The sequence below is a fragment of the Rattus norvegicus genome, chromosome 6 (assembly GCF_021556685.1).
Source record: "Rattus norvegicus strain SHRSP/BbbUtx chromosome 6, alternate assembly SHRSP_T2T, whole genome shotgun sequence".
Classification (NCBI taxonomy): Eukaryota; Metazoa; Chordata; class Mammalia; order Rodentia; family Muridae; genus Rattus; species Rattus norvegicus.
In genome coordinates, this window is record NC_141539.1 from 131444241 (window position 1) to 131467388 (window position 23148).

At 46.6% G+C, this 23148-nt stretch overlaps 1 long non-coding RNA gene across 1 annotated transcript; it reads left to right on the forward strand.

The window, feature by feature from the left end:
• The first annotated feature begins 301 nt into the window (after positions 1–301).
• On the forward strand, positions 302–6040 carry LOC102554026 (uncharacterized). Its single transcript, XR_015622565.1, has 3 exons — positions 302–487; positions 1390–1642; positions 5502–6040. It is a non-coding gene; the product is annotated as an uncharacterized LOC102554026 (long non-coding RNA).
• Positions 6041–23148: the final 17108 nt, after the last annotated feature.

Below are 23148 nucleotides of genomic sequence, written 5' to 3' on the forward strand. Positions count from 1 at the left end.
GTGATTATCATGATGATTATTAATTCGGGTCTGAAATTGACTGATCTTTGCAGGCGGTTCTGGTGCCTCGAGCTTTCAAAAGACAACTTTTCCCACTGTAATCGCTCCTGGAATATTTCACGTAGCACATTCCTCCGTAAAGCAATTAAAGACGTTTTAAAAAATGTGAATTGGTTACTAGCTCCATAAAAAAAAATCCCCATTTACTCTTTAGTGTCGTATTTGAAAATATTAAAGCTCCAAACTAAACCAAACAAACAAACAAAAAGGCAGAGGAGACCTTTAGAGCCAAACATTTACCCAATCGTTCGGAGGAACCATTTCTCCTTTGATCTACTGTCACGAGCCTTTCGCTGGAATTTGCTCCAAAAGAGACATTTTTATTGGCTTTTGTTTCCCTTTAAATAGGTTATAGCATTTTTTTTGTCCCCTAAATGAAGACCAGAAGCCCCCACGCAAGATGAAGAGTCCTTACAATGTTGGGAAAGTGAGTACTGCTTCCTTATAATAAAAGGTGTTTAAAGGGTTCGCTACAGCTTTAAACAGAATTACAATTTACTTCTTTCAAGTGTCCAGGCCATAAATTCTTCTCAATTCCCTCTCTCTCTCCTTGTCGGAATTAATGAGATCAGATCTGATCAGGGCGCTGATGTGTTCAGCGCCAAATCACACAACAGCGCGCGCACCGTAATGGAATTTGCATCTAATGCATACATAAATCAAACATCTTTCTGGACATTTTCATATGCATAATGTCATTTCTTCCAGCGCTGTCTGTGCAGAGGGGGAGATTTTTCTCTCTGAGAGAATGACTTTCTTTAATGCTTTCATTCTATTTTCGCTGACTGCGGTCCGGGAGAATGCAGTCGGTCGGAGAATCTTTCGGGGCGCGGTTGACAGTTCCTTTTCCAAGAGGGGCGCTTTACATTTATCATGCCTCTTCCTCGGGGGCTTTGTTATGCAAATGTGGCTGAAATTGATAATTCCAAAGTGCTTCATTTCTGCTCCTCGGCGGTTGGAGATGGTAGATAAAAAGAAACTGACAAGACGCACTGATTGCCCTCGGTGCTTGTAACTCTCTTGCTAACAAGGGCTGGATATTGTTAAAAATTCCTATTGTTATGAGGGTGGCGCTCCCATTATGCAGGCCTTGCAAATTTCTGATTTGAATATTAACCCTTTAATCACTTGGCCCTTTTGGCCCCTCCAAAAAAAAATTATTTTTTTTTCAAAAGAGTCAATTGCCGTCGTTGGCTTCGGGACCCCAAACATCGAACTATTCTTCTATTGTGGTGAACAGCTGGGGTGTTCTGAACACACTTCATTAATCATTTGTTCCCAGGGTAAACTTTACATTAATTTTTTTTATTTTTTTTATTTTTTGCACAGGCAAAGAAAAGGGGTTATCTCTTGCAGACCCTTCCCCCATGCTTGGGAGAGACATTGGGACCAAATCACCATTTGCACAAAAGACTAGAAATTTGTAATTGTGGATAACAATTTGCAAACAGAACTGGGCCTTCTCACCCCTACCCCCTGCTCTGAGAAGGGCAGTATGAGTATTTTAACTGGCCGTACAGTGTCTTCCTGTGCAGACCAAAGAAGGCCTCAGGGAGGTGATGTGTGTCTGCTGCCAACACAGGTAAGTTTATTTTGCCTGCCTGTCCAGGAAGAGGAGGGGAAAAAAATTCCCAGCATCCTCCACCTAGAGTAGAACAGAGTAGCAGACTTCTGAATACCATTTCCAGGGGGGAATTGCAAATTGAGGCCGCTCTGGGCATTAGCATACCAATGAGGCTCTGGCAGTAAACTGCCTTTGCCAGCCAAGGCTGTGAGCCTGGGCTGGGGCCCTCATGGGGTGCAACACTGGACACTGGAGGAGTGCAGCTGTGAATATTTCTCAAGGCCTGAGCCACCCAGATATCAAGCCCTGAACGAACACACACACACACACACACACACACACACACACACACACACACACACACACACACACACACGTCTCAGAAATAGATCAAACTCTCTCCTAGCTTCCCCTGATGAAACAATAGGACCAGAACAAGAATTCACCTGTCAGCTAATTCAGATTGGCAAGCCCGAATCTCCCCGCTGCTTTCCCAAGGTGGTGATTGTCCATCAGGTAATCAGACTCATGGTGAAACCGGAAACCTCGTCCCTTTTGGAAATGTTGCCGGTTTAAGAAGAGATAGCTGCAGATGAGTAAATTACACTCATTTCTTCCCAATGTAACCGAGAATTTGGAAGACAGCTCAAGGCTTAGGCTGATAAGGACGGGCCACGGCTCTGTCTAGACCCAAGAGGTTGCAATCAAATCCCTCTTCCGGTGCCTGGGTCTGTAAGAGATCATGGCAAACAGGAGTGGGCCATGTACATCAGGGTGGTCCCTGAGGGTGTCTGCAGCAGGGCCTTCCCCAGGCAGGGCCTGTCAGGGTCCTAGGGACAGGGATGGTCCCTGCATAGACTGCAGGACCTGTGCACGGGGCAGACAGGTGCTCCTCTTAGTGGACCACATCTGCTTGCTAGCCCAGGCACAGAGAGCCTTACTGTACCCTTCTACAGGGCTCTCTGCAAATGGGCAGCCTCTTTCTCAGCACTATCTCTCTGTCTGTCTTCCAGAAACGCTGAACTAAGTTATAATGCTCTGATTGTCTGCATCCGAAAAAGAAAGAAAACCCTAAAAAATAAAAACATCGTCTCCTAGAAGTAAAATTGTGATAATTCGGTGGCATCGGCAGATGACTTTATGGTGCCCTGCCTTTGGGTGCCGTTTCTGCCTTCAGTGCAGTGCAGCACAGAACAGGTCCTCGGTCAGGTCTTTATAGGTATGCTGGCTGTCATTAGTCATAGGAGCACAGCCACAATCAATCTGGTAATCAAGAGTGAAGTCGGCACTCCCTAAAGTTGGTGCGAGACATTAAACGAGCAGGTTATGGTCAAAAATCACAGCCCAGACATTGTGTACTAATCAATACCCGCTATGGTAATCAGCACGGATAGCTGTGACTGTGCCTGAACCTGCCAGGTCCCGCCCACTCCCCAGAAGGATCAGGTAGATTGAAAAAGGTTACCACCATTTCCTCGGAAAGGACCTTATCTTGGGTTTCGAAGGGAGCTTTTTAGGGTGTGAGATTTAAAGATGTGCCCTGCACGTTTAATGTCTGTTTTACTTTCAATGATGCGTGCAGCGAATCTGTGTGGGGGTTGACAGATATCACCAAACACTTAAAAGCGAGGGTCTTTTCCATTTTCCTTTTGAGTCTAGTTGAATTGAGAGGGTCCTTCATCTGTTGACTAGACGGTGTCCCCTCTCCTCTTTGGTTCCTTTCAATACTTGCCCTGAGAATATGCTAGGGGCCACGGTTGAGGAAAGGGATGTGGGCAGGGCTCCGAACACTTGGGCCCTCACGACCTCTGCAGGGTGGGGGAACCGAAGGTTTAGGATTCCCCTAGCTTGCTGGTATTTGATTTACCGGTTGCCTGTGTGTTGGGGCTTTGGCAGATCCTGCTGGAGTCTGAAAGACAGCCTGTCATAGCCGGAGCCTGCAGCCTGCAGCCTGCTGAAGTGGAGAAATGTGGCAGCTAGGCAAACAGTAGCTGGGGTTTGAGTTGTTTTGATTTGAGTTAAGCAGAGAGTCCTCCGAGGGGCCAAGGTATATCTGCTAGGCTCTCCCTCTTTTCAGGGTCTCCCTTGGCAATACAAGAGGAAAGGGGCTGGGCGCTTGTGAGGAGTCAGATCTCCCAGGGTTCTGTGCTAGGAGAAAGGGCCAGGCACTTACCCTTTGGACTTAGCCTTGTTGTGGTTGGGACAGGGCAGTCAGGGATTCAGCCCAGACTGCACAGCCCTAGACACATTCAGATTTCCCCTCCAGGTGGTCTTCCCGGACAGCCCAGCATTTCTTTCTAAACCTCCCACCATTGAAGACAGGCAGAGAGGTTTTGAAGAGTTGGGAAACATCACAGGCAGGGAACTTTCCCCAGGGAGCACAGCTCTTATGGTTCCCAGAGAGAAACCGAAAGATGCGGGGGAGGGGGACTGTTGTTGGGCTCAATCTGCTTTCTTTGAATGATAGTTTTGACCTTGACCACTCATCTGCCCAGCTGTACCCAGGGTATCTGGGTCACTGAGTCAGGATGCCTTACTTGGTAAATGGGAAAAATTAAAGAATAGTAAGAAGTTTGGAATTGCATAGGTGAGCCAATCATGTAGAAACCCTCTTAGGCTGACATCAGTCAGGGGTCTGGTCAGTGAAGTCTTCTCTTTCTCCCCACCCTCTCCTTTCTTCCTCTCCTTCATTTCCTCCTCTTTCTTCTTCCCCCTTCTTCTCCTTCCTCCTTTTCCTTCCCCTCCCCACTCCTCCTCCCCTGCCCTTGTCCTGCGATAAGCAATTTTATCAATTTTTAGGCCCATCTTTTAGTTTGGAGGGAGGGCAGGGCCCAGAACTCCTGACTGCTGTCATTGCCTTTTCTGGCTGGAGACAGACATTCCTAACACTGTTTCCTGTGGCTGCAAACCCTCTCGGTTTGCAGAAATGAGACTTTTGTTTCCTTCCCCGCAAACGGAAGGGTAAAATTCTTAATGCCTTGGCAGAGTTCTTGGAAAGAATCCAAATGTATCAAATCAGATTTTTTTTAATTTGGTGATTTGACCATAAAAACTTTATTGGGAAAAAAAACCCACAAAGCCAAACAAAACATAACAAAGCAAAGGAAAAAAAAATCCACCAGGCTCAATATTGTCTCTGAAGAAAGCGGGTTCTGAACGGCCCTCATTTGGACAAAGTTAATTACTTCACAATGGATGCATTTTAAATCTAGTTTCTAGATGCAGTGATTTTTAAAGCTCACAACTGGGGGGAAAAATAAGGTTCTCCATGTTGGGCTCGGTAATTGCCTTTGTCAGCAACAGACATCTTGTGTCCCACAATCCCCCTTGCCCGGAGCTGCAGGCCTGTAGGCAGGGGCAGCTCTACACCTCTCCTTACAACTGTTCAGCACGCACCCTAGAAGGCCAGCAAGCCAGCTGCAGAGCCCATGTCACCCGGATCGGGAAGGCCAGCCAGAACAGAGCCAGCATCCTTTGCTACTCTTGTGACGACTTACTGCTTCTTTTTTCCATAAATCTTTGTGGGCGTGCCTTGATGTGTGCCTACATGTGTGAGTGTGGTTGCATATATGTCAAACAGCACATAGGTGTGGGGGCAACCTTGAGCACTGGTCCTCAGTGCTCACGAACTTCCTCAGAGCTGCCCTGAGATTCCTATTCTCCCTTCTCCCATCTTCTGTCAGATCCAGGACCACAGATGTGCATCTCAGAGGTTAGGGGGTTTGAACCCAAGTCTTCACGCTTGAGTTCCAAGGACTTTACCCACTGAGCCATCTCCCCAGCCTGCGTAGTCTGTGAGTAGCATCGCATAGTGACTGACCCCTTTGGATCCGAGTCGGCTCAAATAAATGTCAGCATTTGTTCACCTTTGTTACAGCTTTATCCGTTTTCATGGCCGAGTCTTACTCTACCGTGTAGAGCATGTCTGTTCATCTTCTGTGGTTGACTTGTTGCCCCTGTCTGTGGCTGCTATGAAATGTACTGCTGTGAACCTTGTGGACCTCGATGGAGAAGTTATCTACCTGAAACCCATTGTGACTGGATTTGGGGGACACATGGTCATTATACAGTTAACTTTTTGAGGATTCCAAGGATCCACTTATGATGGAGAAAAATCAGAGAAAAATGTAATGTCTGGTCTTCTGCAGTAGCTGCTTATGAAGATGAATTTGTGTGTCCTGCCAGCTCCGAACCTTCCTCCCCCCAGACGTACCCTTCAAAGCACGGGATCCTGCTTGGCTCTCTACAGAACTGAGGCTGTCACAGGGAACTCACCTCTGAGGCAGCAGTGACAGTCACATGAAGGGGTTCCAGAGAGGCTAAGGGACATCCTCAGAAGGCTGGGGACTTCTCTGAGCCTCATTGTCTGCAGAACTTGCTAAAAAACCAAAATGAAACAAAGAAAAACAAAACCAAGTTGGGTAGATGGTGCTGTTCCTTCCCCGCTAGAGCAGTGTGTCCTATAGACATGGTTTGAGGGGACCACTCTGGGAGGATCACACTGGGAGGACTACCACACTGGGAGGATCACTCTGGGAGGACTACACTGGGAGGATCACTCTGGGAGGATCACACTGGGAGGATCACCACACTGGGAGGATCACTCTGGGAGGACTACACTGGGAGGATCACCCTGGGAGGATCACCCTGGGAGGACCACCACACTGGGAGGACCACTCTGGGAGGATCACACTGGGAGGATCACCACACTGGGAGGACCACTCTGGGAGGATCACACTGAGAGGACCAGCACACTGGGAGGACCACTCTGGGAGGATCACACTGAGAGGACCAGCACACTGGGAGGATCACTCTGGGAGGATCACACTGAGAGGACCAGCACACTGGGAGGATCACTCTGGGAGGATCACACTGAGAGGACCAGCACACTGGGAGGATCACTCTGGGAGGATCACCCTGGGAGGATCACCCTGGGAGGACTACCACACTGGGAGGACCACTCTGGGAGGATCACACTGGGAGGATCACCACACTGGGAGGACCACTCTAGGAGGATCACACTGAGAGGACCAGCACACTGGGAGGATCACTCTGGGAGGACCACACTGCTGCCATGTATTTGGATAAGGGAAGTGGGATCCTGTTGAGCTGGGATGAGATGCAGGATTTCCAGGTCCTGTCCTTGCTTCTGTCCAGACACAATCTCAAGTGTTGTGGGAAGCATCCTTGGTGAGTGGAACTCCTGTGGGGCTGTGCACAAACAACTCGAGGTCTCACACACACGTCAACACTGTAGTCGCCGCAGAACTTCAGTGTTGGTTTAACTTGGGGAACACCCAGGCCGCTGACTCACGGGCCCTTTCACTAGGGCCTCACTTGAGAATCTCCCTCCTGAGGGCCGCTTGTGAAGACAACTTTGTCTTCATCTGTGCTGGATGAAGACAGGAATTTAGTCTGATATTTAAAATAATATATTCTGCAATCTCTTCTATTAATCTGTTTTATTAAAATCAACGTTTTATAAACTGTCACATTCATTACTTTTTAGCTATATCAATCAAGGTAAAAAATTAATTTTTAAAAAGACATTTATTTTATTTTTTGTGTATGAGTGTTTTGGTGTATATCTGTTCACCAAGTGAATTTGGTGGCCACAGAGCACTGAGGAAGGCCTCAGATCCCCTGGAAGTGGAGTTACAGTCATTTGTAAACTGCCATGTGGGTGCTGGGGATCGAACCCAGGTCCTTAGCAAAAGCAGCCAGTGCTCTTAACCCCTAAGCCCCTAAGCATATTTTTTATTTTTAATCTCTTCGCTCCAAATTGGTATTGGAATATGCATTGGACCAAACAAATCCATTCTTAGAAGAAAATAACGTTTTAAACACAGCTGGAGCTGGCAAGACGGTTCATCAGGTAAGGGCATTGGTCACCAGGTCTTGATGCCCGAATCCAGTCCTAGGGGCCTGTATGGTGGAAGAGGAGGACTGACTCCTTCAGGCTGTCCTCCGACTGTCACGTGCTCCCATGGGTGTCCCGCCCCCACACAGTAAATAAAAATAAAAACAAACAAACAAAACCAAAAACCCCACACAGCCAACGTCACAAATCAAGTGATCTGAATCAGAACCACACAGAAATGTCATTCCACCCAAGAGCGATGTCTTGTCAGGGCTTTTGAGATTAAATGTCCCTGTTAAAGGTGAATTCCTTTCCTTTGAGGTGGCTGTCTTTATTATGTAACGAATTCAAACGATTCTTGTCTGGGTTTGTACCTTATTTCCCTCCTGTCCCTGAAGCAATATTATTTCCTCTTTCAGACTCTTTCCTCTACTCCTGTGGCACTTGCCGGGTCAAATCAAATCCACATTTTTCTTGCATTTTTGTCCTGTGTTACTTGGGGTACCCTCCATTCGACTCCCACCCCTTCTCCCATTCCTAGACCCAGGCAATCAGGGATAGCTGATGTTTCTCCTCTTCTCTGCTTCCCTTCCCAAGACCTAAACACACAAAAGTGAGGATGCTCCAGGGTTCACCAGGGAGGAGTCATTCCTACTAAGAAGTCAGTGACTGGCTGCCTCCCCTGTGAGGGTACCAGGTAGCCACAGGTCACTTAGCAGCGGTGACTCCTGGCAATGCAGAAGACACCTTGACCTCCGAGACAATGTGAGATGGTTTATTCTGGAGTCAAATATGAGGGACCACAGCCGGCGAACGTAGATCCAGGGTACTCCCCAAACCCACATTTCACTCTGGTAACAATCCATGAGGTTTTATAGTAACAGAAGGAAGCAGTCACAAGTCAGAACGCTTCGAATACATTGGTGGGACAACGGTATCAGATGAGCCTCGCTGGCTGCCTGGTGGCATTCTTAGACTTGGGGTTAGTAGAGGAGAGGGTTTGTTGTGTTCATCCCTAAAGGGTTTACCTGATAGTCAAAATAATGGCAGGTCACACACGGAGGTGGGTTAGGATGGGACGCTAGAGCCCAAAATTATTTGGCATGGCAACATTGGATCGGCAACATTCCAACCTCTCTGTGGTTACTGATGTTTTAATGAACTAATCAGCAGGCATCTGAGAATGTATCAGGTAAGGGTGGTTACTGCCGCTGCTGCTTTTCCCCACCCCTTTTCTTCTTCCTCTTCTTTCTCTCCGCCTCCTGCTCCCCCTCCTCTTCTCTCCTCCTCCGTATCCTCTTTCTCTCCCTCCCTCTGCCCCTCCTCCTGGAAACCTCACACTCCGACTTACTAGTTACAATACAGTCTATTTATTGTTGGGTGGAAGCAGGAACCATCCTTGGACATGTCTATAACGTGTATCACTGGGAAGGCGCATTGTGACCACAGAGCCCATCCACACGGTCTGTGATTCCTAAATCCCAGACATCCGTGAGTCCATTTTACCCAACCTATGCATTCTAATCCCCCGGGGGTAAAGGATCTTTTCCCAGGGGTCAGCTAAGATGATTGGGAAACACATATTTACATTATGATTCATAAGCAAAATTACAGTTATGGAGTAGCAAAGGAAATAGCGTTATGGTTGGGGGTCACAACAGCACGAGGTATTAACGGGTCACATGCAGCGTTAGGAAGGGTGAGGACCACCGCTGTGACTGGAAAGTCCTTCTCGCAGACTTCACATCTCAACAGCTTGCCCATTTAACACATATCCCTCCTGCCCAAAGACTAGTCTACGCTGTGGTCAAACCCCTTGGAAAACTGCTTCTGACAAAACGCAGACTCCAAATTAAAGTGTTATCAATTCGAATAAATAGGCACGTGAGGGTTCATGTCTTGAATCTCGGTCGACAGGTCTCCTAAAGAGTATTCGGCAAAGGTGATCAATATTTCCTCTTTTAAAATGGCCAACTAGTCCAGTGTTGACTTGGGAAAGTGACTTCTTGACCACGAAATTAAATAAGAAAACCCCTTAGCCAGCCTGGCTCCTGCATTAGACAGAGACCCCAGAGGAGAAGACAGAAGGACACAGAACTCCTGCGAGCCGGACCTCCTTGGAGGCAGGACAGCTGTGTGCGGTAGCAGGGCACACACCCAGTGAGTGATAGCACTGGAAATTTATTTAAAATAAATGTAAGAAAATAACAAAAGCAGCCTATTTATAGAACGGATCTAAGAGCACAGATCTAAATGTGGATTGCGGCAGCTGTCTCTGTGAAGGACCTTGCTATGTCATTTATTTAAATGATTTCCTTAAATTTTTCCTTTCAGACGGTGCACTTAATTCCGCAAAGTGGCATTATATATTTGTTTATATTTTAGCTTCATCACCCTCCCAGGGGCTCTGTTGGTATAAGTCCTGGTCTCAACTTATCAATAAAGTATTTAATAACGGCACTTATTTCTCCACTTGCCTTATGCTATTAACTCTTTGTAATAAATACAAAGACCATCCATTTAAGAGGGATTTATTATTCCGAGGCTAAAAATACTTGGTTAAATTGCATAAACTTAGCAATTATATATTTTTCCTCAGGTGAGGGAGAGAGAGGTGGGGGGAATCTATTGGAAAAGCCAGCCTAAATTGATGTCACCTTTGCTTTTAAAAGCATTAAAATTGGCTCTAATTCCTCTTCGGCTCATTGCACATTCCCGTACGCCCGTGGAAGAACAGTAAGAAACAACGGGCACCTCGTTATGAAATGGGCTTTCATTGTCATTAGAAAGAAAAGCTGTACTGTACTGGGACTCTCAGCTGACTGAGAGCAGGAGGGATGTCTTTTTCACCAATTAAAAGTCAAATCAAATCAAGTAAATTTGATGGAATTCAAGCCACAGTATCTGTAGGGAAGACACCTATGGAGGGTCTTATGGGAGCCAAAAAGCCAGTGACCCCCTGAGTGATCTCTTTTCACACTGGGCCAGGGGTTAGTAAATTGTCTTGACAGGAGCTGGAAAAAACAAGAGAGTTGGTAAAGAGAGGACCTGAGCTGGGAACCAACATAAAAGCCAAGTATGGTGGTGTATGCCTGTAACCACAGTAGAGAGCTGTACAGGGAGTTGGGGTGGGGGACTGACAGGTTCCTGAGACTCGTGGACCAGTCAATGTAGCCCAATTGGCAAGCTTTGGGTTTTATGAGAGAGCCTGTCTCAGAAACTAGAAGTGTCAGGTGATGAAGCAAAGTCACCATATATTGACCTCTGACCCCCACACGCAGACACACAGGCCTGTACCACAAAGCACATTGGAGCACACACCAATGAACACCTGAGATTTCCTCTGTCTGTTCAGGAGGCAGCCAGCTACGGCGGATGGCCCTGGGTTTTGGAACCACAGAACGGGATGCCTTTCTTGTTCTGTAAAATGGGCCTGAATCCAGGGAATTGTGTGACTTTAGATAGGACCATGCAAAGTAAAAATGACTTCCCTATGTCTTCATTTGGAATGTGTGTATATATGTATGTATATATGTATGTATGTATATGTGTATGTGCATGTATGTATGCATGTATGTATATGTGTGTATGTATGTACGCATGTATGTGTGTGTTTATGTGTGTGTATGTATGTGTGTGTGTGTGTGTGTGTGTGTGTCTTCATATGGTGAAGACAGTATATGAATGCCATAGCTTCTTTGCACCTCCTTCTGAGTTTGGAGCGGACATTCCTGTCTTTTAGTTAGGACACATGGAAGATATGGTATCACAATTAAATTCCAAGTCTCAGAGACTTTCAGGATTCCTACAGGGGAGGCAGAGGCCTCCATATTGGCCTGGAGGACTGTGGTAGCATCTGTTGGCTGCTTGGTGCGCTGCAGTACCTACGGCTTACTGGGAGACCAGTGTCATCCCTAGGGATTAAGCAGGGGTTTTCTTCTTTGTAATGTTTTAAACATTTGTGTAGTTATTTGGTGTGTATGTATGTGTGTGTGTGTGTGTGTATGTGTATGAGACACACACACACACACACAGAGAGAGAGAGAGAGAGAGAGAGAGAGAAAGAGAGAGAGAGAGAGAGAAGAGAGTGAATATGCTTGTATGTTTGTATGTGTGTGTCATGCCTATCTATAAGTAGGTGATGTGTGAGCAAGCATGTGTGTGGGTGTGAGTGTGTGTGTTTGAGTTAGTGTGAGTGTGTGTGGGTATGTGTGAGTGTGTTTGAGTTAGTGTGTGTGTGTGTGTGTGTGTGTGTGTGTGTGCCTATGTGTTCTGTCTGATATGGGTGCAATTGAACATGTGGAGGTTAGAGGATCATAATGAGGGCCTCTTCTTTCCTTTCTACTCTGTGAATCTTGGGGATTGAATTCAGGTCATTAACCTTAGGGCCAGGTTCCTTTACCCACTGAGCCATTTACAGAGTTCCCCAAAGAGCACAGGGCCTTCTCCTCTCAGTGGGCAAGGAGGGTCATTCCAGTATCCTCCGTGCTTTGTTCTTCTGGGTATAAGGAAACTCTGATGCTTTATGTAACCAGCCCTTAAAGAAAGAGGGCTGTAAACAGAGTAGGAGGTCCTATGGGCCACACATTAACTTAGTCTTACTCTCCTGCTCAGAAAGAGAGTCACTGATCTCTGTCACACAGTCTAAGCCCCACTCCCCCACTTCTGTCATGTAGACTTGTCACATATCAACTAAGCCTGCTTCCTCCCAATGCAAGACATCTCCTTCCCTCCGACATCTTGCTGGTGAGGATGGGGCCCTCCCTCCTCACTGATAAATCTCTTGCCTGAGGCTGGCTTCACTCAGTCCCCATCCTCCCTTGAACATCTTCCCTTCTTTCTTCAAACATAACACTGGGGACTCAACTCGGGACCTTTCCCAACCTAGGTAAGTGCTCTACCACTGAGCTATAATCCCAGCCCTCTTTTTCATTTTTTGTTTGTTTGTTTGTTTTGAGCCAGGGTCTTGTTAACTTGCCTAGGCTGACTTTGAACCCACCGTAGCCCAAGTTGGCCTTGAATTTCGCCCACTCCCATGTTAACCACCCTAGTGGCTGGGACTACAGCTTTGTACCAGGAGGCCCAACTCCACTGCAGTTTCCTGCACAGGACAGAAATACCGCTGCAGTCTCAAGAACCTTCCGTCTCTGGGTGAACCTCAGTGAATGATCACACCCCAGGCTATAAACGTCTCTGGCACTTGATTTGAAGGATAACCTGCCAGCTTTTAAAAATTAAAAAAAAAAAAGGGAAAAGAAAAAAAAACCAAACTAACACAAAAATTAAAAATTTTTGCCTTAAAATTTAACTTCGTTATTTTAGATGCTTTGGTGGCTTGTCACGCCGTGTACTGAAATTAACTCAATAAATAAAACCTTTTCTGCTCATCGGAGGTTACAAATCCAGTCATGTTAGAGGTAATAAACTGGATTTCACAGCAACTCTTGCATATACCAGCTTTTGCAGGCAACCTGGGCATCTCTGGTGTGGAATGGGACGGGCTAGGATGTGTTGATTTTTGTCTAGATTGTGAGCAGAAATACACTCAGCTGAACATTTCGGGGTTAATTATGACAGAAGCTGAGAAAGCCTGCTGTGGGGAAGGTGAGGGGTTTTCACAACAAAAGCCAGATAAAACCATATTGTTGACACACCTATTTTTGTACATGGGATGTATGTTTTGTGCGAGGGAGACAAGCAGGGTGGGGGAAGAGAGCAGGGAGGGAGGAGAGAGAAACAGTACTTCAGACCCGGAGAATAAAATTGTTTTCAAATCTGTGCACCTCGAAGATTCTTTATTATAAAAAATGGTTCCAGGCTGTGTGTGATGCCGGTGTGTTTCCTCTGGTTATTATAACCCTTGTCTTCACCTATGATAAGTTAGATCACCCTAGGATGATAATGTTTGGTGTAGCTCAGAAAAAAAAATACTAGGAAAGTACTTATAAAGTAAATAAGCTTTAATTAAATATCATTGTCAAGCATTAATCATTATAGCTCTGCTCCCTATGGAAATAAGGGTAGAGATTCAATTTGTCTTGATTATGTGTGGATTTTACCGGAAGCCTTGTTTGCGTGTTGGGGTGATCAGCCCAGCCCTCGGCTGCAAGAATCTCTCCTCGAGGTGCTGAGGAATTCTTCTTCCATCACAGTGAGAATCAGTGGGCTTTAACGGGCGGACGATCTACCCAGGGCACCTTTGTCAGACAGCCTGAGGGATGCTGTCCCCAAAGCTGCATAGAGACCACGTCATGAAAGTCATCTTAATTTTGTTCTAAGTCCCCTGTACTAAGCATATTCAAAACAAAGTGCTTGCCACACAGAGGGCCGGTAGTTTCCGGTGGATGTCGGAGCATTGCCCAGCCAGGTCTGATCAGTGTGCCTCCTTTCGAGTGCACGCTTTTGTACAAACTGTCTCTGTGTCTGCCACTGTCCATGTGTCTCTGTCTGATTGCTTTCTTGTTCTGTGACACAAGAAGCTGGAAATCCTAGAAGGTGCCTACCCAGCCGGCTCCAATATCTGCCTAAACCAAGGGACTTGTTCAGGTTCCCGTGTCTGGTAAGTGGGGTTCTTCCAACAGAACCCCACCTGTTTCGCCTTGAAGCTAACCCTCTTTCCACTCATCAGTTGCTTTCCTTTGCAAAGAATTCTTATTTTTAAAACAGTCTCTGCTGAAGCTGGAAAGATGACTTAGTGGTTAAGAGCGCTGGCTGCCCTTAGAGGATCTGGGTTCAAATCCCAGCACCCACCTGACCCTTTATTGCCACTTTTAACTCCAGTTACAGAACATTCAATGCCCTCTTCTGGTCTTCATGGTGTCTGAAAGCACTATGGTGCATGTGGGCGTGCATGCATGTGTGAGTGCTCACACACACCACACATACTACATACACCATACATATCCTATAAAGACCACATACTATACATATGCCACACACATCATAGACACCAAACTTACCACACATCACATACACCACACACATATACCACACACATACACACATACCACACCACATACACATACCATTCAGACACACACACTACCCACACCACATACACATACCATATACACCAGACACATACACCATACACACCACACACTCTATGCACACCACATATATCACACACATACACCATACACACCCCACACCGTACACATCACATGCACCATAAATATGTACCGTATACATACCATACCACACACACACACACACACACACACACACACACACACACTTACCTAAAGACATATGTAAAACAATTTCTGCTAATTCAGCACTTAGCGAAGGGAACGAAATTATTAGAACCACCAACATCTACGAGACATGAAAGCAGCTCTCCAGGCTGCCCTGGGGGTGCTCCCCAGACAGCATTCCCTCCTCCATCCGGGAAGTGTGGATCAGTGCACGAGTCAGGATGGCTCCTGCTGCAGTCTTGCACTGCGTTCGGTAAAGAGGAGGCAGAGAGACAGAGATGAACAGGGACATCTCTAAGGTGTCCACAGTTTGTCACATGCATCCTCAGATGTCCCAGGTAGTTAAAAGCACTGGATGCTGTCCCAGAGGACTCAAGCTTGATTCTAGGCACCCACATGGAGACTCACAGCCATCTCTATGTCCAGTTCCAGGAGATGATGCTCTCTTCTGGCCTCTGTATGCACTAGACATGCACACGGTACATAGACATATATGTAAGCAAAACACTAGCAAGTACACCCCAAATATATACTATATACTAATTTATACAGGCTGAAGGATGACGGTAGTAAAATCATAGATGTCTTCATTTTCTGTAACCAAAACATTATCTTTCTAGAAGAAAAAAAAAGTTTGTAGGCTTATTAGAACACTGCAGTTCCTAGCGCACAGCTATGGGGATGGGAGCCGAGGTATTTCATGCCTTGTGGGGCACAAGGGCATGCATCGCAAAGCGCAACATGGGACAGACAAGCAAACACTGCTGGAAACGCCTTGGATTCAATGCCTAAACCTTCCTGACACACTCAGTAACCACACGGAGTCTTGACACATGGTTTGAGGAATTGTGACCTAAGCCATCCAGCCCATGGTGCACTGTCATGATAAGAAAGCAAGCCCAGAAGTGAGCCCAGGTGGCTCTGGGATCTGTGGGCATCTGCTTCGGACACTGGGTTGAATGGAGGGAGCTGTGGATAGTGAACGGATGTCAGGGCCGAAGGAGACAGGAAAGTGGGAAGATGTGTTCGCAGGGTCATGGACTGGTCCACATATCTGTAGCCCATGACTAAAGGGTGGCCACTCTTTTCTGGTTTCTAGATGCTGATGGAAAGAAACTGATGCGCCCTTTTGTTTCTTTCTTTAGGAATACCAGACAGCCCCATGGGATTTGGGTCCTGTGATGATTTGTAAATGCTTGGCCCAGGGAGTGGCACTATTAGAAGGTGTGGTCCTGTTGGAGCAGGTGTGGCCTTGTTGGAGGAGGTGTGGCCTTGTTGGAATAGGTGTATTACTGTGAGCATGGACTTTAAGACCCTCATCCTAGTTGCCTGGAAACCAGTATTCTGCTAGCAGCCTTCAGATGAAGATGTAGACCTCTCAGCTCCCCCTGCACCATGTCTGCCTGGATGCTGCCATGTTCCTGCCTTGATGAAAATGAACTGAACCTCTGAACCTGTAAGCCAGTCCCAATTGAATGTTGTCCTTTATAAGACTTGCCTTGGTCATGGTATCTGCTCACAGCAGTAAAACCCTAAGACATATCCCATCTTTATGATCTCTCCTTACCCCAAAATGTCTTAGCCATTGCATCTACATACACGAGCATATCAGAGGTAGAACTTCGACTCATGCCTCTCGGGGGATTGTCCTTGGGTCTGCGTGTTGGGAGTGAGACAGGCTAGCAGGTAGGTGCCCCTGACCCCCGTCAGGTAAATAATTAGAAGGCAAGAAATCTCTCAGGGCAAAGTGAATGCTTACTAGCTTACTAGTCTACACTGAACCATTTGTACCCACAGCCCAGGTGGAGACTCACCTCTTTTTATATTCTCTGTTTTTCATTCTGTACCCAGCCCTGTGGCCTCAGAAGTAAGCCCCAATAGTTGCCTTCTTTGCTGATCGTGATGCAGGCCCCAGAGCTTTCCAAACTTGGATCCGAGCTTGCAGTCTGGGTCTGAGTAACTCTGAGACTCATCTCCCCTCCTCCCCACTGAGTGCTTCAGGGCCCTAGTCAATGGGCCATGGCCAAAAGTTTGTAACATCTTTTTTTCCTATTACTATGTATTTTGTTTAATCAAATGTAATGAGGTTTGTGGAGGCAGTAAACTGAAGTTATTTTCAAGTTGGAACTGTATTTAGCACCGTTAATTGATTCAGTCTAGTTAGTTGAATAGAGCAGCGGCTGTTTCCCGGTACAGGGAAATTGAGCTTCTCATAAAACAGCCGACCACTGTCCTAACAGTGTAGCACACACACAGGCTGAGCATCCAGAGTCCTCTCCTGGTGTCGACTCTGCCTTGCTGCAATGCGACTTAAAGCAGCTCCTTGCTGTCTTCAGGCCTGGCTGTCATGAAGAGATAGCTAGGGAACTCTGACTGGGAAGTGGGCAAGAGAATCCCCCGACCCTGTGTCTTGCTAGCTGGAGGCTGGCCAGTATCTTTACAACCCAGACGGGAGCCCAAAGCTTAGGGAGATGTAGAAACAAATGGCCAAGTCGATGCTGAACCACTTGTACCCACAGCCCAGGAATCTCTGAGAGGATGGTGACAGAATCAACGTGGCTGTGAATGCGCATCAGGTCCTTCCAAGGCGCAGCGAGTCAAACTCCTCTGCCATTGACCTTTGTTTGGGGGGCATGATGAGAGCTTAGTGACTTAGGTCCTTGAGCCCCTTTATGGGGAGAACTTGGTTCTATCCTTGCAAAACCCGACCTCATGCTCCTCTTTCTCGAGTACTGCAGTCCTGGACGCGAGTCGTGATGTGGACTGTGAAGGGATCCTGCTATTCAAAGGGATGCAGTTAGAGACCTGGATGAACTTCCGGAGCCTTAGACCCATGCGAGTTTCCAAGGTCGTTTCTGGAAAGAAACTCTAATTGGTGGGTGAGTTCTGAGGAGCAGTTACCTACCTCAGACAAAGTACAGACAAAGATGGAGCCATTGTTCTAGCCACTTCCTTCCAACATGCCTCTGTGTAAAAGAATTTGGATATTTGAGGGCCCATGGCATTTCTCATTAGAATACTTGTCTCTAGAGAGTGGGCTCTGTTTCTTTGGTGTACTCCCTAGTCCCAGAAATGTGCCTCATTCCTAGTAGCCGAACCTTGAATTCTGTATCATTTATGTGCAGTGATGACTCAGACCCTGCCCTGCTTCCACCCCTGGCTTCTAACAGATGTGTCCATTTCTCTGTAAGGATGGACGCACACAACTAGATTCTGGGCTAGGACAGAAGGTTCCTAAATATAGTACCTAACACCTGGTGGGTTCTGTACACACAGTAGGTGCATAATGAATACAAGCCCTGCACACACAGTAGGTGCGTAATGAATACAGGCTGGGTGAGAGACTGGTAAGTGGCTATAGATTTCCTTGTTTCCTAAGGTGACTTTAGGTAGGCCTCAAGTTTTGCCTCACATTACACTTAGTGCAGACACACAGAATGCTGTAATTTGCAGAGTGATAGGCCAGTCTGGTGATTAAGGCAAGATCCATGGTGCTGAAGTCCAGTGGTCAAGTGTTGACTTCTCTTTTGGACTGGGATGATACAATCGCACACATAAGATACAAGATTCTAGGATCCCCCATGGGGGAGGGTATATTATATCAGTGTCTACTAGAGGAGGTGTGAGGATTAAGAGAAGTCCACATGCAGGGACAGAGTCACTGTCCCTATGCGGCCCTGGTGGAAACAAATCTCCCCATGTTGATACTACAGAGTGAAACAGACCACAGCTATCATGAGTAAAATCTGCTCTCTCCTTATCTTTGATAAGACTCAAACCAACTTCCATAAAATTTCCTCAAAGCCTGGCCATAGACATTACACTGTTAAATGTCCTCTGGGTCCACGCAGCACTCCTCGATTGAGCTGTGGAGAACAGCAGAGAGGAGCTGGGGCCTGGTGATGTCCTAGAGTATCTACCCATTACAGAACACAGCCCTTACCATGGCACCCTGCGCCAGCAGCCTGCTTGTCTCAGAGCTCTGTTGGGGAGAGATGTGTTCCCTCACTCATGGAACATGTGTGAATCCCAAATGCCTGGGCGGGAAGCGGGTTAGAGCCCAGCCTTTTGGCAACCCAAGGGGCTGAGATTCGTTTAGAAACACTTCCCAGTCCTTTGTGTTATATGGTCTAACATTTAAAGTCTCCGAAGTCACAACTTATCAGTTCAGGGGACTTGGGGAGCCTGGAAGCCTGGTGGCACATAGAGAAGGCTGCCTTCAAGAGTAAGGATCCGAGGAGAGGTTTGCTGTGAAGTAGAAATTCTTCAGACCACCCCAAGCCTCTGGGACTAGTCTGTCTGCAGAGCCACTGCGGGTGACCTGACAGAGTGCAGACCTGCCCTGCGTCATCTGAACAGTTTGGGACAGCATGTTCCTGGTTCACGGGAACATCTAGTTGTGTAGTAGTCTGACTCTTTCCTTCGTTGGTTGACTTGGTCAGCAGTTATATTCTAATTCCATTTTCAGGGGATGGATATGGGCTTTCCTTGTGGCCCTCTCAGCATGAAATCTTAGGGTGATGATTTGAACTCTGAAAGTACTAATTGATATGGAAAGCTGGGTGGGGGGATTTTCTTTAGAATCATTTCTTCTTCTTCTTCTTCTTCTTCTTCTTCTTCTTCTTCTTCTTCTTCTTCTTCTTCTTCTTCTTCTTCTTCTTCTTCTTCTTCTTCTTCATTTTCCTCCTCCCCCTTTCCTTCTCCTCCTCTTTCTTCTTCCCCTCTTCTTCTTCCTCCTCCTCCTATTTGTAAAACTTATTTTAAAGTGAATATGTGTGTGTGTGTGTGTGTGTGTGTGTGTGCGTGTACATAAATATAGATGTTCATGAAACCAGAGGCACCAGACTTTCCAAGCGCTGAAGTGATGGCTGCTGTGAGCCACCTCACCTAGATGCTGTAACTGCACTCTGGTCCTCTTCAAGAGCCATGTGAGTTCTTGACCAGTGAGCCATTTCTTCAGCTCTATGTCTTAACTTCTTCAAATATAAATAAAACTGGGTATCTGGGTATTCCACGAAGTAAGAGGGAGAATTGGAATCTTAAAATAAATCTGAAACTTCTCGTAGTACTGTGACATTATTAAACATTTTATAAAACAGAGAGGAAGAAGAATAGGGGCACCCAAAACACCAGCCAGTGGGGGACCTGGAGCATGCTGCCTTGTTTGCCTGCCTCTGTGCCCTCTGCGGATGGAGTATGGTCCAGTTCCACACGTCTTCTGGCCCTGTGTTTTTCTTTTTTCTTTAAATTAATTTACTTGTTTGTTTTACATCCCAATATCAGCCCCCATCTCCTACCAATATCCCCTCACTCAAATCATCCTGTCAGTCCCCCTCCCCTTTCTCTCTGAGGAAGCCTTCCCTCATCACCCTCCCCCACCCCGCCTTGTTAAATCACTTCAGGACTAGTTGAATCCTCTCCCACTGAGACCAGAGGAAGCAGCTTAGTTAGGGGAACTGGATTTGTAGGCAGGCAACAGATTCAAAGACAGTCCCTGATCCAGTTGTCCTGGGACTGCATGAAGACCAAGCTGCATATCTGCTACATATGTCTGAGGCACCTAAGTCTAGCCCATGCTCGCTTTTTTGGTGATGGTTCAGTCTCTGGGAGCCCCCAAGGGTCCACGTTAGTTGTCTTTGTTGGTCTTTCTGTGGGGTCCCTATCCTCTTCGGGTCCCTCAATCCTTCCCTCAACTCTAAGACTCCTTGAGCTCCATCTAATGTTTGGCTGTGAGTCTCTGCATCTCTTTCCATAGGCTGCTGGGTGGAGCCTCTCACAGGACAGTGACACTAGGCTCCTGTCTGCAAGCATAACAGAGTATCATTAATAGGGTCAGGGATTGGCTCTTGCCCATGGGATGGGTCTCAAGTTGGGGCAGTCATTGGTCGGCCATTCCCTCCCCCGTTTCTGCTCTATCTTTGTTCCTGCACATCTTGCAGACAGAACACGTTTTGGGTCAAAGGTTCTGTGGTGGGTTGCTGTCCTTATCCCTCCATTGAGAGTCCTGCCTGGCTAAAGGAAGTGACCACTTCAGGACCCATATCCCCCACTGCTAGGAGTCTCAGCTAGAGTTGCCCACATAGACACCTTGGAGCTTCCCCCAACCCCTATTCCAGATCTCTGGTGCCACCCCCACCGATTTCCCTCTCTGCCCTGATCTCTCCACACTTAATCCCCTGCCACCCTGCTCCCTCCTCCTTCCTCCTCCCACCCATTCCCTTTCCTCCGTGAATAAGTAGGTGACTTGAAAATTCTACCAGAAAACTCCTACAGCTGATAAACACCTTCAGCAAAGCGACTGGGTATAAAACTAACTCAAATAAATCATCCCGGCAGCTGGAGAGATGGCTCAGAGGTTCCTGAGGTCCTGAGTTCAATTCTCAGCAACCACATGGTGGCTCACAACCATCTGTAATGGGATCTGATTCCCTTTTCTGATGTGTCTGAAGACAGAGACAGTGTATTCATATAAAATAAATAAATGAATCTTTTAAAAAAATCACTGCTTTATACAAATGATAAGACGGCTGAGAAAAAGTTAGGAATACAACACCCTTCACAACAGCTACAAATAATATCAAATACCTTGGTGTGACTAACCAAGCAAGTGAAAGACCTGTAGGACAAGAACTTCCAGTACTTGAAGAAAGAAATTGAGGAAGATATCAGAGGATGGAAAGATCTTCCATGTTCATGGATCGGTGGGATTAACAGTGAAAATGACCATCTTACCAAAAGCAGCCTACAGATTCAGTGTAATTCTAACACAATTATTTGCAGACCTTGAAAGAGCAATTCTCAACTTCACATGGAAAAACGATAGCGAAAACATTCCTCAACAATAAAAGAACTTCTGGAGGTGTCGCCATCCCTGACATCAGGTTGACTACAGAGCAATAGTAATAAAATCTGTACGGTATTGGTATAGAGACAGACAGACAGGTCGATCAATGGAATCGAATTAAGACCCAGAGATAAACCCACACACCTATGGACACTTGATTTTTGACAAAGAAGCCAAAACCCTACAATGGAAAAGGGAGCGTACCTTGATTGTCTTCTAGACTGTGCACTGTGGTTTTGACCTGTGATACATGCCTTTGACCTAGTTGTGATGTGACAGAAGCGTGAGGGGTCTGAGTGTCCACTGTGGTGTGACACCACGTGGATATTTCCTCTTTGAGCTTCAGTAACCTGGAAAAGAAAAGCAGTTGTGTGCACTGCTTCCTGGCACTTCTGCACTGACACAGCTCAGAAGTAAGGTGCACAGGCAGGCGGAGACAGGCTCTGGAGAAGCCTCTTCTGAGAAGAGAAACCTCTTCCTCCCATCAGAAGGGTAAGGTGTGTGTGTGTGTGTGTGTGTGTGTGTGTGTGTGTGTGTGGTGTGTGTGTGACTTCGAAAGTTTTTTGTGAAACTAATTTGTTTCCATAATTAATATATGTTAAGCAAAAAAAAAAAAAACCCAACCATTAGAAAGATCTTTCTAGAGAAGACAGAGGTTTGGTGGTGTGCAACCAAAATCCCAGTAATTTGGAAATGGAGGCCGGACGATCAGGCGTTCAAGAGAGCCTTCTCTTCAGCTTCACAGCCAGAGTGAGTTCCTGGACCAGGCTGGAATGCAGGAGGCTCTGTCTCAATAAAAACAAGAGGAAAAGAATAAAAAAGTGGGGAAAAGCCAAACCGAGGAAGTGCAACATCAGCCCACACTCAGAGAGGAAGCAAACATCCGAGGGGCAGACTCAGCAGTGAACGAGAGCCTCACGTTACTGATGTTCTGTGTGCTTCCTCCCCCTCGCCTGTCTCTCCTTCAGACTATAAGGTAACCCCCCTCCCAGTGTTCTAGTTTGAGAGGAACTGCAGCAGTGACCAGCTTGGCCAGAAGAAAGACATGCAAGGCTTTTATTCTCAAAGCTGTGTTCCTTGGCTTTGGAAACTGTTTCTTTTGAGCATCGTCTATTCAGATCATCTGCTGGCTTTAATTGGACTGCTTTGTGTTTGTGTGTGTGTGTGTGTGTGTGTGTGTGTGTGTGTGTGTGTGTGTGCTGTCTGTCAGATGAATAGCTGGTGCTTTCTCTCCTTGCTGTGTTTGATTCCTGTGCTGTGCGCAAGCCGTTTACTTTTATCTAAGTGCTTTGGCCTGTTCTCGTTTGTATGTCTTGTGCTTTTGGGGTCACAGCCAAAGACTCATTGCCTATACCGGGGTCTCTCTCTAATAGTGTCATTGTTTGACATGCTACCTTCAGGTCTTCTTGAGTTGACTTCTATGCAGTGTGAGATGATATCCTGACTCCTGTACACACACACACACACACACACACACACACACACACACACACACACACACACACACACACACATACAGGTTCTAGGTGTGCCGAAGCGTCACAGTAAAGGCCACCAGGACATACTACTAATACATATGATTCATCAGATTTCAATACAAGTCTGGCAACCAGGTGAAAGCCCT